Raw genomic sequence first — 14,144 nt, 5'->3', positions numbered from 1 at the left:
TTTACGGTCACCATTACTGAGAGCAGCTTTTTGTTCCAGCTTTCTTTAATTGACTGAATTTAAATTCCTCGGCTGCTGAGGTGAGATTTGAATTCATGTCTCTGGATCACCTATCAAGGTCTCTGGACTAGTCAAGTAACATAATCACGATGTCACCGTTCCTCAATGCATCTGAGCTAATCCTGCTCCTGTTCCTCTGCTGTGTGGGAAACAGCTCAAGATGTACTTCAAACTGTATAATGATTATCGTCAGACACCTGGAGCTGCAACACCTGAGCACAAACTGAGAAAAATGAGGACGTACCATGCGGGAAAAGGAACTCTTCTTCTTTTGGCTTCTCCTATTTTGCTTGGGGTCACCACAATGCTGGATGATCACCCTTCTCCATCTCCTCCTGTCAGTCACTCATTTCTCTGCCAATCCCGCTGCGTTTAAGTTTCTCACCACTGCACCATTCCATTTGCACTCAGGCCTTCCATTTCCTCTTCTTCTTCTTCCTGGCAGTCCTATCTCCATCACTCACCTCACCACATTTTCTCTCTCTCCTTCACAATAGATGACCATAACGTTTCATTCGCTTCTTTGCTACTTTCTTCAATTCTCCCACAATCTTCATTGACCCTTTGATGTGCTGGTTCCTGATTTTATCCTTTCTCATTCCTCCACACATCCATCTCAGTACCTGTACCTCATTAGTTTCCAGTCGCTGTTGCTCTCTTCGTGATGTCGTCCAGGTTCCTGCACTATATAACAAGGCCAGTCTCACGACTAACTGTCTTGTAGGTTCTTCCTTTCACTTTCAGTGGTACTTTTCTATCATTTCATACTCTACCCCACTTCTCCCGATTACTCCATCCAGGGCTAATCCATTGCTTAATTTGTATTTCCATACTTTCATCTTCTGCCGCCACTGAACCCACGTACTTAAAGCTTTTCACCTTCTCCAAGTCTTCACGCATAATCTTTACACCTTTATTCTGATCCTCGTCCCTAGGCTCAAAATGACAGTCCGTATATTGGCTCCTTGGTCTGCTGATCTGCATATCCCTGTCTTCCAGTGCATTTCTCCAGTTCTCCAGATGCTCGATTATGTTCTCATCATTCCTACCTAATAGCTCAATATCACCTGCAATCATCATTGACCATGACACTTCCTTTCTCACTTGCTTAGTTATAATATCTTTGACAATCAGGAAGAAGAAGGGGCACAGTTCCACTCCTCAGCATAATCCAACTTTGCCTTCAAAACTCTAATTCTCAGGCACACTGCTTCTGACTCTTGTCTTGCACCCCTTGTACATGTCCTGTAATAATCATAAACACTTCTCAGGGGCTCCACGAATTCTAGCGCATCTCCTGGTCATAAGCCTTTTCTAGATTAGTGAACACAATCTTCATGTTGCAGTGGACTTTCTGATAATTCCGCATCACCTGTCTCAAAATTAAAATGACATCAGTAGTGCTTCTTCCAGGCATGAATCCAAACTGACCTCCCTGGGTTTCCACTAATTTTTTCAGTCTCTGGTCCATGGCTCCCTCCCATGTCCTTAAGGTATGAGGTAGGAGCTTGATTCCTCAATATTTCTTGTAATTTTGAAATTCTTCCTTTTTCTTTGAATATTGGTACCAAAATGCTTTGCCTCCATACCCTTGGGATTTTCTCTCTTATCATAACACAGTAGAGGAGCTGGTGACTGAAATGATACTTAACATGAATAAATGTGAGTGGGAGAAAGAGCAATGAAAGGAAATATATTCTGAACAGTGAGATTGGAAATCACTGCAATAAAAATCAAATAGAAATTCCAAATGCTGAGATAACATATACCTGAATATTCCTTTAATGCAGCTATTAACACATTGAATTCAAACAGGTTGACGCTCCATTAGACAGCGAGTAGAGAATTGCCACAAAGAAACATTATTCATTCATGCAATAAAATCAACAACAGTAATTCCTGGCCCTACATTATAAACATAATAATTTAGATAGCTTCCTGTTATAAATATAGAAAGTAATTAGTTAAATTAAGTAAATTCACTCTTACCTAATGCTGCAAATTGACTGCCGATTCCCAGAGTGAGCAACATGAAAAAAAAAATAAAAAGGACCATAAAGCTGCCCACGGCAACTGGGCAAGGGCTTCTGGGTAGACAATGAAGGCCAAACCAAAACCTAAACAGTGAGTACAATTGATATGGCTAAATTAATCGTCTTGCCGATAAGACACAAAAAGAAATAGAAACTATGTACTACAAAACTTTATTTTCTTTGCTATTTTTAAATGGATATTTGCTGAACCAAAAGATGGCTACTACAGATCACATGACTCACAAGATTGGCCATCTGTTCTTGAAGCTTCCAACAGAGATTACAAGAACAAAAGAGCTCCACTCTCATCCTTGTGGAATCTCACACCCCATTGCAAAGCCACATTATAATCACAAAACTAGAAGGCTATCAGATGAATTGACTCCCCAGCTGGGGTGATGACAATGACAAAGACAGCAAAATTCGATATACATGAAGAGGTGTTAACAGCACTCCTAAGGGAAAATATGGATTTTGGCCAGAGGCACAGAAACTACTGGCGGACCTGTAATTAACTCATTAATGGGCCAAGTCACATGACCCCATGCTTCTAGCCTCTTGGACAGTTTTAATATTACCTTCCAAGCCTCACAAATCAGTCTCTTGATTTAACACCAACTTGAAAGAATACCATCAGATCTCCTGGCTGACCAAGCAGCCGGCCATCGTCTGTTTTATTTTAAAAGCATCTGACCATCACCTGCCAAGCAGTCTAGGAACAGAAACCGCATGGTGCTGCATCCTCATTTGCTTTCAAAGAATTTTGTGCTGCTGTCTCCAACCAGGAACTCATCTGAACTGAACTCAGCCAAGTAGGAAACACCTTCTGGACTTTAACTTTCTGGACTCTAGAAATCACATGAACTAACGTTCATTTCTGAGGTTCTTTTGCCATTGTTATCCAGAGTTGTAAAAACTCTCTCTTTTCTACCCCCCTAAGTGTAACTGTATGTCTCTGTGTCTGTCTGTGTATCTCTATGTCTGTCTGCCTGTGCATGTGAATGCGAACAGCACCCTAACCAACCACCCACACCCCCCCACCGCTGCCCACCCACCCACCCACCACAATGCCATGCAGCCACACAAACTGAAGGTTTGGTGAAAGAAGCCACAGCCTACTTTAAAAATAATTCAAAAACACCTCCGCCTACGGACAGATAATGAAAGAATAAAGAAGCCCAGTTGGCCTCACTCTCCTGTCCGTAACATAATGGTGTTTACCATAGACACAGGCTGCAAAGTTTGGCTCCATAATGCTGCTAGACCTGGTGGAAGAACAAAACTCAAAAATTGTCAGCCGGAATGCTTCCAGCCACTTCCTGCACAGCCCGTGTGACTCGCCGTGAACATAGGGGTGCTAATGTGGACATGTACCCAATTGATTCAGAATGGGCAGATTGCAACATTAGATACAAGATCTGCTATTTAAGGCCTTGCAGGTCCAGGTAATGCCCTCTCTTAAGCATTCTGAGCAGAACATATATTCAACTGGACAAACCTCACTTCCCAACTCCCATCACCAATGTTATTTATAGAGCTAACAATAGGCCCTTCAAGTAAGGTGCTTTTGACTTTCTTTTGAGGGTGCAGAGTTAGTGGAAGCAAGAAGGATAGTGTTGAGTGTTATTGGAGGAGTTTCCCAAACTCTGGATTTCCAAGGATTGGCTCTGGATTTTGACAAGGGGCTCAGAGGAGTTGGAAGGCCTGTCAGGAATGGGGCTATAGTTGCAGTACCTGTTAGGCTGCAGTGTGACTTGGAGATGAAGCACAGGCAGCACAGAGGGGGATCTGTGCAGAGAGGGAAGAGGAGAGCAGTTAATAGAAGGCCGCACCCACCAACGGTCTTCAGGGGGTTCGTCTCCTACCTCCACCTCAGCTGGGAACAGTGAGGCACATACGTTTCACCAAGAAGGTGTGACTGAACCACCTCCTACAATGTGAGCTGCAGCTGCACAGCAGAGTGAGGAGAGAGCTGCCATTGGCTGTGAAGGTCACTGTATCTCTAAGTTTCTACAACAACTGATCCTTCCAGGTTGGAGCAGGAGACATTAGTAACATTTCACAGTTCACCATCCATCACTGCATTAGGGAGATGACACAGACTCTGTACACAGGAGATGGATATTTATCATATTCTCACTTACCAGAGGGAAACAGGAGGAGAGGGCACACGGCTTCCCCAGCGATGTGAGATTCCTATGGTTCAGGGTGTGATCAACTCCATACACATGGCTCTGCGGGTTCTCCATGTTAGCGGAGAGATGTACCGAAACCACAAGGACTATCATCTCAATGAAAGTGCAGCTGGGGTGTGAACAATGCCCAGAAGATTCCTCTGTGAATGTCCTGGCAGCAGCAAACCTTCCCTTTCTGGCCCACCATGAGGAACCAGAGCCTGGCTGCTGGGTGGCAGGATTACCCCCATTACACCTAGCTCATGACTCCCCTGGCACTTGACCATACGATGACACCATGCCTACAATTAGAGCCATGCAGTCACCAGGAACATTGTGAAGCAAACCATCAGTATCCTAAAACAACAGTTCCACTGACTGGACCACTCTGGGGGGACCCAACAATATGCACTGGAGTGTATCTCCAAATCCATGGTGGTCTTCTGTGTCCTTCACAACTTGCTACCAGGACTTCAGAGGCCACCTTGGGAGAAGGAGCAGGAGAAGGAGAAGAGGAGGAAGAAAAGGAGGATGGGTGGGGATATCTGATCCCCTTCACTCTGGATGGGCTATCCCCGAGCAGATACTCAGACCCTGGTTCTCCTGAATCTAATCCCTGCCTCACAGTTACTGCACCATCCCCCACAATTTAATAAATTTTTAATGTATAACCACTTTGTCCTCTTATCCAAATCCAGAGATAAGAGACAGAAACAAAAAAAGTTCTTAACAATTTTATCCAGCAACAATTCCAATAATGTATAAAAAGCTGAACTTTCCTTCGGTGCATTCCCTGGGTGCCCTTTGCCTATAGATACCCTCCTTCTCCATCATTCTCTGTTCTCAATCCTAAAATCTCATTGACTATGTTTACTGTTGGTCCCACCATTCGTGAAGGTCCCAGGGTCCCAGCCCTCTTGCCCTCATTATCAGCTCGCAATTCTAGTGAGCTTCAGAACAAACATTATGAACTGAAGGCTGCATAAAGAAGTCTAACTAATAAGACATGTCATGTGATGCCTTGCTCCAGCAACTTCCAAACTCTGCATTTACCTGACTGTGCAACTTCTGAAACAGGCTTGTCTTGTACATGAGCCATGTGTCCAAGGATGGAGAAGATGGCAAATCCAGCAAACACACTTGTAGCACAATTAACAACACAGACAATGATGGTATCTTGGTAACAGTTATTGTGGAATTTGTTGTAGGATGACAGTGTTATTAAACTGCCAGAACCCAATGCAAGAGAAGAAAATTTGTGTTGCAGCATCTTTCCAGACCTGGTAAATAGAAGGGAGAATCAATCAGCACTGGGAGATTTCACTTGAACTTATTTAACAGATAAAACTACATTGACCTTGTGGAACATAAGGCAGAATATCATGCGGGTGCAGAAGGTTAACCCCCATCCCCACCCAAAGTTGGCATGGAGCTGACCGGCTCCATAGCAGCCTGCCCCCTCACTGGGGAGGAAGTCCAGCTTTCTGGAACTGACGGGAATCCAATCGACCAGCAACTCAATCAGTCCTGGCTGTGCCAAGAGCGCATTAGTGGGCATTGCTGGGACTGCAACAAGGATGAAGAAGAAGGATGAATGGATCCCTGAACCAGGTGAGTCCAGGGTCTTGGGGGTGAGGCGGCATGTTTAATGGAGCAAGCGGGGAAGGGGCTTCTATCTTAGGGGGCTGCACCTTGATCCTCAAAGGGCAGCCCCCGAAGACAGATAACCCCCTTCCTTCCCACCCTTTGATAAAAGTTTTCAAAGAAGTGGGCTGCCAATTTTACCCAGCTGCCTACTCCAACTGTGTTATGGCATGTACAGTGTATCATCGAGGTCAATTGGTTTGGTAACAAGCTGAATTGAGCATTGATTATTTATTTATTTAAATATGGTGGGCGGGCTGCACCCGCCTTATTTCATGTGTCCCTACTGCCGAAAACACACCCGGGGTTGGTGAGGAGTGCGGGGGGCATGTAAAATGCAGTATTGGGAGTGGGAAACCCGCTTTTATGAAAAAAACTTTTCAAAGGGTGGGAAGCAAGAGGAGGGCACTGTCTTCAGTTCTAGGATGCATTGGAACCTCTCCTTCTTCCTCACTGGAGTCCTGGCAGTGCCCACTAATGTACTCCTGGCGTTGCCAGGACTGATGGAGCTGCTAGCCAATCAGATTGGCTGGCAGCTCCTGAGGATCAATTGTGATTGTGTAGAGGTAAATAATTTAACTCGGAATTAAAATTGGAGGGGATGTAAAACAGGGTGCCGATTCGATATTAACCATTCTACACTGTCATTCAAAGTCAAACGCCCAAAACATGCCCATCAGGGGCACATTAAATGCAGCCCATGCAATGGATTAATCCCACAGCTCAGTGGTGAGCTAACTGAACAAGGTCCCCTCTGGTCAACAGTATCTCCATTAAATAGCCGGGCCATCATTCCGTCTCCTTGTCTACTCCTTGCTACCAAATTCCCTCATGGAGCCTCGATGCTTTCCACTGCCAGCCATGTTTTCTAGTGAGTGATTCAATTTTTTACTTGCTGTTTGTACACTGAAACCCAGTGACCTCCATTCTTTTACTGAAAACAGCAACAAAGGAAAGATTTTCACCACAAAATAAACACTTGTATCCAATGCAACAAAATCCCACCAAATTCAAAATTCGGATCTCAGTGTCAATAAAGACCTTATCATTGTTTTTGTCCACTGTAAAGCGCAGTGTAAACAACATACACAGGGAATGACTGTGACTGTGTGAACAGAGGGTGAATAATTTTTATAGGAATCAAAATTGGAAGGGATATAAAACAGGATTCCAATTTGATATTGACCATTTTATACTGTCACAAAAAGTCAAAGGCCTGTTATCTGCTGTGGGAATCATGGTGAGGCTAACAGCGCTCACTGTTATTTGTACAGAAATTTCATGGCAACTTCAGATTTAACTCGGAAATCCAAACATTCTTGTCCAATATTCGCCAATCCACCATTAACCTCAGGAAACCAGAATCTGTCTGTCAGCCTCACATTTACATATACTGACCAGTGTGAAGTTTCTGTACTTCAATAAAGTAAAAGTTTTTTAAAGTCTAATTAACCTTTTAATGATGTGCTAAGTGCTAATTACTGGCAATCTCTCTGGCACTGAATTCGCTATTACAATTGTGAAGTCAGGTTATAATTGCTGGAGATTTAGAAAATGTTTTAATTATGTTCATTTTTCTTTGTGACTTTCTTTTCCTTCTCTTCCTCTCTTCTTCATTGACCCTTTATTTCTCTTTCTGTACCTGAATGGACATTGAATTCATCCACTTTATCACTTCCTTCTCTGTCTCCATCATTGTGTTGTAAATGTAATAATACTACAATCTGATTAGTTAAGGTTGCTTTCCATGTTCACTCCAATCCCAGATGCAGATGATGTTGTGTTGGTTCCATATCCACTTCCACCTACTTGCAGCATTAAATATCTTTGTCATTATACAGATAAGGACAAGTCTAATGAGAAGCAGGTAACATTTATTGACCTGCTACAGCCGAATTTGGGCCAATATTTACCCATAGATTAATAAAAATCTTAGGTGAAACTTGTTATTACTGAATCTTTTCCAAAGTTTCAGAAAAACGAGGCTTCAAGGAGAAATCCCACCATATCCCATTCTCTATCACTCTATCGCATCCAGTTCCATCTTATCTCTTCTCTTCCCATCATGCCCTTGCCATCCCTTCCCTCCGGCTAACATCAAGGTGATAAAAGCCATAAGCTAACTCATTAGAATTCATTACAAATTCTCAGTTAAAATTTGGTAAAGCTTGAAATGGGGTTCTTGATTAAAAGTGGAAAAAAACAAACAACACTCAGATTTTAAATTGACAATCCCAAGCAGACAAAAAAATGAAGTGAAACATTAAGCAACTCAACTAAAAATCACACATGAAATTCAGTAAAATATATTGTTGTGTTTACCTCAGCATCAGCCAGTTTGGAGAAGTTCAACTGGCTTCCAATGTAGAATTCAATTCCTTTTTCAGCTCCCTCCAGGGTAACACCTCGGATCAGGAGTATGGTCAGAACCACATAAGGGAATGTCGCAGTGAAATAAGCCACCTGACCATGGAGAGTAACTTGTTAGATTTTCCTGTATTACTGGTACAACATTTATAGTATTGAATCTAATTGAATGGTAAACACCTCGGATTGTGATCAAAGCAGAGAATGAAGCAGAAAATAATTGGAGGAGTAATAATGACATGAATTCCAATAATTACATATTTAAACCTGAGCTAGAAAATGTAACTGTATTTAAAGAATACAATATTACTCTAATTTTAATACAGTCCATAATCAATGAAATAACACATTTAAACAGGAAAATTGAACAAGAGTGTGATGAACATATTTAACTCCTCCTTTTGTTCCTCGGGTTTCTTTGTCATTCTCATTGTCCTGACAAATCTCATTTCACTCAAATAAAACCATGATGACCAGCTCAGACACTGGAAAGAGAGCCTCCTTCACTGTCAATGTGAATGGAGGAGTCTGGCTCTAATGTGGCAGAGGGCATCGCACAGAGTTTAACCTCTCTCCATCTCCCTGTCATGTTGCAGACCCAGAGGCACTGTCACTGCAGCCCATAACTGTGGCAGCCTGTGTGTGGACAGGTCACCTACTCCTGTGTCCTGCTGTGAGGATACAGGAACACTCCTTGCTAAATCCAGAAACTCACCACAACACCTCCAAATACACACCACTGTACATCTACAAACTTTGCAATAGTAGATGTTAATCTAAATCATCTTGCCTGCAAGTTGGGTGGCTGATCATGCAAAGAAATTTACTGGTGAGTCCCTCATGAAACCGTATACATGTTCATTTGGTGAGTAACAAGAGAATATGTTGAATGGACCCGTGGGCTCCAAGTTTGTAATTCATACATCACCAATAGTTTTACCTTTCCTGAAGATTTGACTCCTCTCAATAACGCTGCCCCAACAATCAGCCAGACCAGAAGCAGACAGAGGGCTAAATACCAGACTATCTCCCCAGTCTCATCCATTGAACTGGTACGGCGTAAAACCACTTTACTGAAAAAATGACAACAGAAAACATCATACAAGAATAGAGTTGATTAAATACAATTAGGTACTAGCTGTGTAGCTAGTCAAATGTTCATGGATTTGAACAATATTCAATTTAAATAGAATCAGCTCTACTTTTGGAAGTGAATTGTTGCCAAGAATTGAGATGAAATTTGATATCTGTTATAATTTCTCTCTATTTCAATTGATGTTTTCAAATAGAAAGCTCTGTTTAAACACTGAGAGTTGATGAGATTCCCTGGAGAGCTGATTTGATTTGAAGCAGTTCCTGATAGTGCTTCACTGACTGCCTTACATTGCACTGTTACAACTCCCTGGGTTAGTCACTGTGTCTCCCAATGAATTCAGCTCCTTCATATTGTTAAACATGGTACCTGCTCATAGACAGTTTCTCTCAATTCAGCTCTCAGGTCTATGGGTTAAACACAATACTATATTCAATTAGAACACAGAGAAAGGGATAGCAGTCACAGATAATTGGAACTATTTAGTGTTTATGAATTCTAGTGGTGAATCTCTTCCTGTCCAATAATGAAATGTTCAATGAATGTTTCACTGTATAAATATTGTTAAAGTAAGCCTGCAGTGTGAGAAACCAGGGAGCTGTTAACTAATGAAAGGGCCCCTGCTGTGGTATTATTTTGTAACAGGTGTATGATGTAAATAGCACCGCTATCTAAATCAAACAGCTTTTCACTCATTAAACAGGATGTTCACCTGACTCACATTCCCGTGAGGAAGCTACTGGTACAGCTGTGCAGGTTATAGGGTTTTTTTATTCATTTAAGTCGCTGACTAGGCCAGCATTTATTGCCCATCCCAAATTGTCCTTGAAATGGTGGTGAGTTGCCTTCTTGAATCGCTGCAGTCCATGTGGTGTAGGTACACCCCCAATGCTGTTAGGGAGGGAGTTCCAGGGTTTTGACCCAGTGACAGTGAAGGAATGGCTATATACTTCCAAATCAGGGTGGTGAGTGGCTTGGAGGAGAACTTCCAGGTGGTGGTGTCCCCATCTACCTGCTCTCCACGTCCTTCTAGATGGTATTGGTCATGGGTTTGGAAGGTGCTGTCTAAGGAGCCTTGGTGAATTCCTGCAGTGCACCTTATAGATGGTACAAACTGCTGCCACTGTGTGTCAGTGGTGGAGGGAGTGAATGTTTATGGATATGGAGCCAATCAAGCAGGCTGCTTTGTTCTGGATGCTGTCAAGCTTCTTGAGTATTTTTGGAGCTGCACTCATCCAGGTAAGTGGACTGTATTCCATCGCACTCCTGACTTGTGCCATGTAGATGGTGGACAGGATTTGGGGTGTCAGGAGGTGAGTTACTCACCACAGGATTCCTAGCATCTGACCTGCTCTTGTAGCCACAGCATTTATATGGCTAGTCCAGTTGAGTTCCTAGTCAATGGTAACCCCCAGGATGTTGATAGTGGGGGATTCATTGATAGTAATGCCATTGAATGTCGAGGGGCAATGTTTAAATTCACTCTTGTTGGAGATGGTCATTGCCTGGCACTTGCCTGGTGCGAATGTTACTTGCCACTTGTCAGCCCAAGCCTGGATATTGCCCAGGTCTTGCTGCATTTGGACATGGACTGCTTCAGTATCTGAGGAGCTGTGAATGGTGCTGAACATTGTGCAGTGATCAGTGAACATCCCACTTCTGACCTTATAATGGAAGGAAGGTCATTGATGAAGCAGCTGAAGATGTTTGGGCTGAGGACACTATGCTGAGGAACTCCTGCACTGATGTTCTGGAGCTGAGATGATTGGCCTCCAACATTCCTTTTTGCTAGGTAAGACTCCAACCAGCGGAGAGTTTTCCCATTGATTCCTTGATGCTGCATTCGGTCAAATGCGGCCTTGATGTCAAAGGCAGTCACTCTCAACTCACCTCTGGAGTTCAGCTCTTTTTGTCCATGTTTGAACCAAGGCTGTAATGAGGTCATGAGCTCAGTGGCCCTGGCGGAACCCAAACTGGGCTTCAGTGAGCAGGTTATTGCTAAGCAAGTGCCATTTGATAGCACTGTTGATGACCCCTTCCATCACTTTACTGATGATCAAGAGTAGGCTGATGGGGCAATAATTGGCTGGGTTGGATTTTTCCTGTTTTTTGTGTACAGGACATACCTAGGTAATTTTCCACATTGCCGGGTAGATGCCAGTGTAGAAGCTGTACTGGAACAGCTTGGCTAGGGGCACGGCAAGTTCTGGAGCAGAAGTCTTCAGTACTATTACCGGAATATTGTCAGGGCCCAATGCTTTTGCAGTATCCAGTGCCTTCAGCCATTTATTGATGCCACATGGAGTGAATTTGTTGCAAGGAAAATGCTAGAAGTTATTATTATATAAGTTGTAGCAGGGCACCTGGATAAGCTCAAGGTCAACAGGTCAGCATGGTTTTGTGAAAGGGAAATCATGTTTAACCAACTTAATGGAGTTCTTCGAGGAAGTAGCATATGCTTTGGAGAAAGGGGTACTGGCGGATGTACTGTACTTCGATTTCCAGAAGGCATTTGATAAAGTGCCACATCAAAGGTTATAGCGGAAAATAAAAGCTCATGGTGTAGGTGGTAACATATTGGCATGGATATAAGGTTGGCTGGCTAACAGGAAGCAGAGAGTTGGCATAAATGGTTCTTTTTCAGGTTGATAAGATGTAATGAGAAGTGTGCCACAGGGTTCAGTGCTGGGACCTTAACTGTTTACAATTTATATAAATGATTTGAATGAAGGGATTGAAGAGATGTTGCCAAGTTTGCTGATGGCACAAAGATACGTAGGAGAGTAAGTTGTGAAGAGGGCATAAGGAGGCTACAAAGAGATATAAATAGGTTAAGTGAGTGGGCAAAGATCTGGCAAATGGAGTATAATGTGGGAAAATGTGAAATTGTCCATTTTGGCAGGAAGAATAAAAGAGAAGCATATTTTCTAAATGATGAGAGATTGCAGAGCTCTGAGGTGCAGAGGGATCTGGGTGTCCGAGTGCATGGATCACAAAAGGTTAGTATGCAAGTACAGCAAGTAACTAGGAATGCTAAAAGAATGTTATCATTTATTGTGAGGGGAATTTAATACAAAAGCAGGGAGGTTATGCGTCAGTTGTACAGGGCACTAGTGAGACCACATCTGCAGTACTGTGTTGGTCACCTTATTTAAGGAAGGATGCAAATGTGTTGGAAGCAGTTCAGATATGGTTTACCAGACTAATACCTGGAATGGGTGGGTTGTCTTATGAGGAAAGGTTGGCCAGGCTAGGCTTGTATCCACTAGAGTTTAGAAAAGTAAGAGGTGACTTGATTGAAACATATAAGATCTTGAGGGGTCTTGACAGGATGGATGTGGAGAGGATGTTTCCTCTTGTGGAAGAATCTCAAACTAGTAGTCACTGTTAAAAGTAAGGGGTCGCCCATTTAAAACAGAGATGATGCCTGGTGCTGCTCCTGGCATGCCCTCCTGCACTCTTCATTGAACCAGGGTTGATCCTCTGGCTTGGCAGTATTGGTAGATTGGGGGATATGCCAGGCCATGAGGTTACAGATTGTGTTTGAGTACAATTCTGCTGCTGCTGATGGCCCACAGCGCCTCATGGATGCCCAGTCTTGAGTTGTTAGATCTGTTCGAAATCTATCCCATTTAGCACAGTGGTAGTGCCACACAACATGATGGAAGGTATACTCAATGTAAAGATGGGACTTCATCCCCACAAAGACTGTGCGATGGTCAATCCTATTGATACTGTCATGGACAGATGCATCTGTGGTAGGCAGGTTGGTGAGGATGAGGTCAAGTGAGTTTTTCCTTCTTTTTGGTTCCCTCACCACCTGCCGGAGACCCAGTCTAGCAGCTATGTCATTTAGGACTCGGCCAGCTCGGTCAGTAGTGGTACTACTGAGCCACTCTTGGTGATGGACATTTAAGCCCCCACCCAGACCACATTCTGCACCCTTGCCATCCTCAGTGTTTCCTCCAAGTGATGTTCAACATGGAGGAGCGCTGATTCATCAGCTGAGGGAGGGCAGCACATGGTAATCAGCAGGAATTTTCCTTGCCTATGTTTGACCTGGTGACATGAGACTTCATGGGGTCCAGAGTCAATATTGAGGACTCCGAGGACAACTCCGTCCCAACTGTATACCACTGTGCCGTCACCTTACAACAATCGACAATGGTCATAATTAGACTTTTATTGAATTCAAAATTTCACCAGCTGCCATGGTGGGATTTGAACCCAGATCCCCAGAGCATTAAGATAAAAGCAAAATACTGCGGATGCTGGAAATCTGAAACAATAACAAAAATTGCTGGAAAAACTCATGACAGCACCTGTGGAGAGGAAGACAGAGTTAACGTTTCGAGTCCGTATGACTCTTCTTCAGAACTGGTTCTGAAGAAGAGTCATATGGACTCGAAACATTAACTCTGTCTTCCTCTCCACAGGTGCTGTCAGACCTGCTGAGTTTTTCCAGCAATTTTCGTTTTAGTTCCCCAGAGCATTTCCCTGGGTCTCTGGATTACTAGTCCAGTGACAATACCACTATGCCACAGCCTAGATGCAATTATCTGCAGTAATTTACTTACTCCCAGTATTGCTCAATTGGGCCCTGGTGAGGAACATTAATTTCTGATCCATTTGGACAAGTTCCATTGTTTACATGCAGCCATGTTGTGTTCACGATTTCAAAATATCCACCATCCAGAGTGAGATTGCAGAGCGGATCTAGAAAATGTGGAATGTGTTTTAGAATTACATTTCACAATGTTAACAGTCTCACAG

At 43.2% G+C, this 14,144-nt stretch overlaps 1 pseudogene; it reads right to left on the bottom strand.

The window, feature by feature from the left end:
- The window catches only part of LOC144683197 (sodium- and chloride-dependent neutral and basic amino acid transporter B(0+)-like), a 76,357-nt pseudogene that overhangs the window by 40,310 nt on the left and 21,903 nt on the right, over window positions 1-14,144 (bottom strand).

Source organism: Cetorhinus maximus, chromosome 8, assembly GCF_964194155.1.
Source record: "Cetorhinus maximus chromosome 8, sCetMax3.hap1.1, whole genome shotgun sequence".
Taxonomy (NCBI): Eukaryota; Metazoa; Chordata; class Chondrichthyes; order Lamniformes; family Cetorhinidae; genus Cetorhinus; species Cetorhinus maximus.
This window is presented reverse-complemented; position numbering and strand designations above follow the sequence as displayed.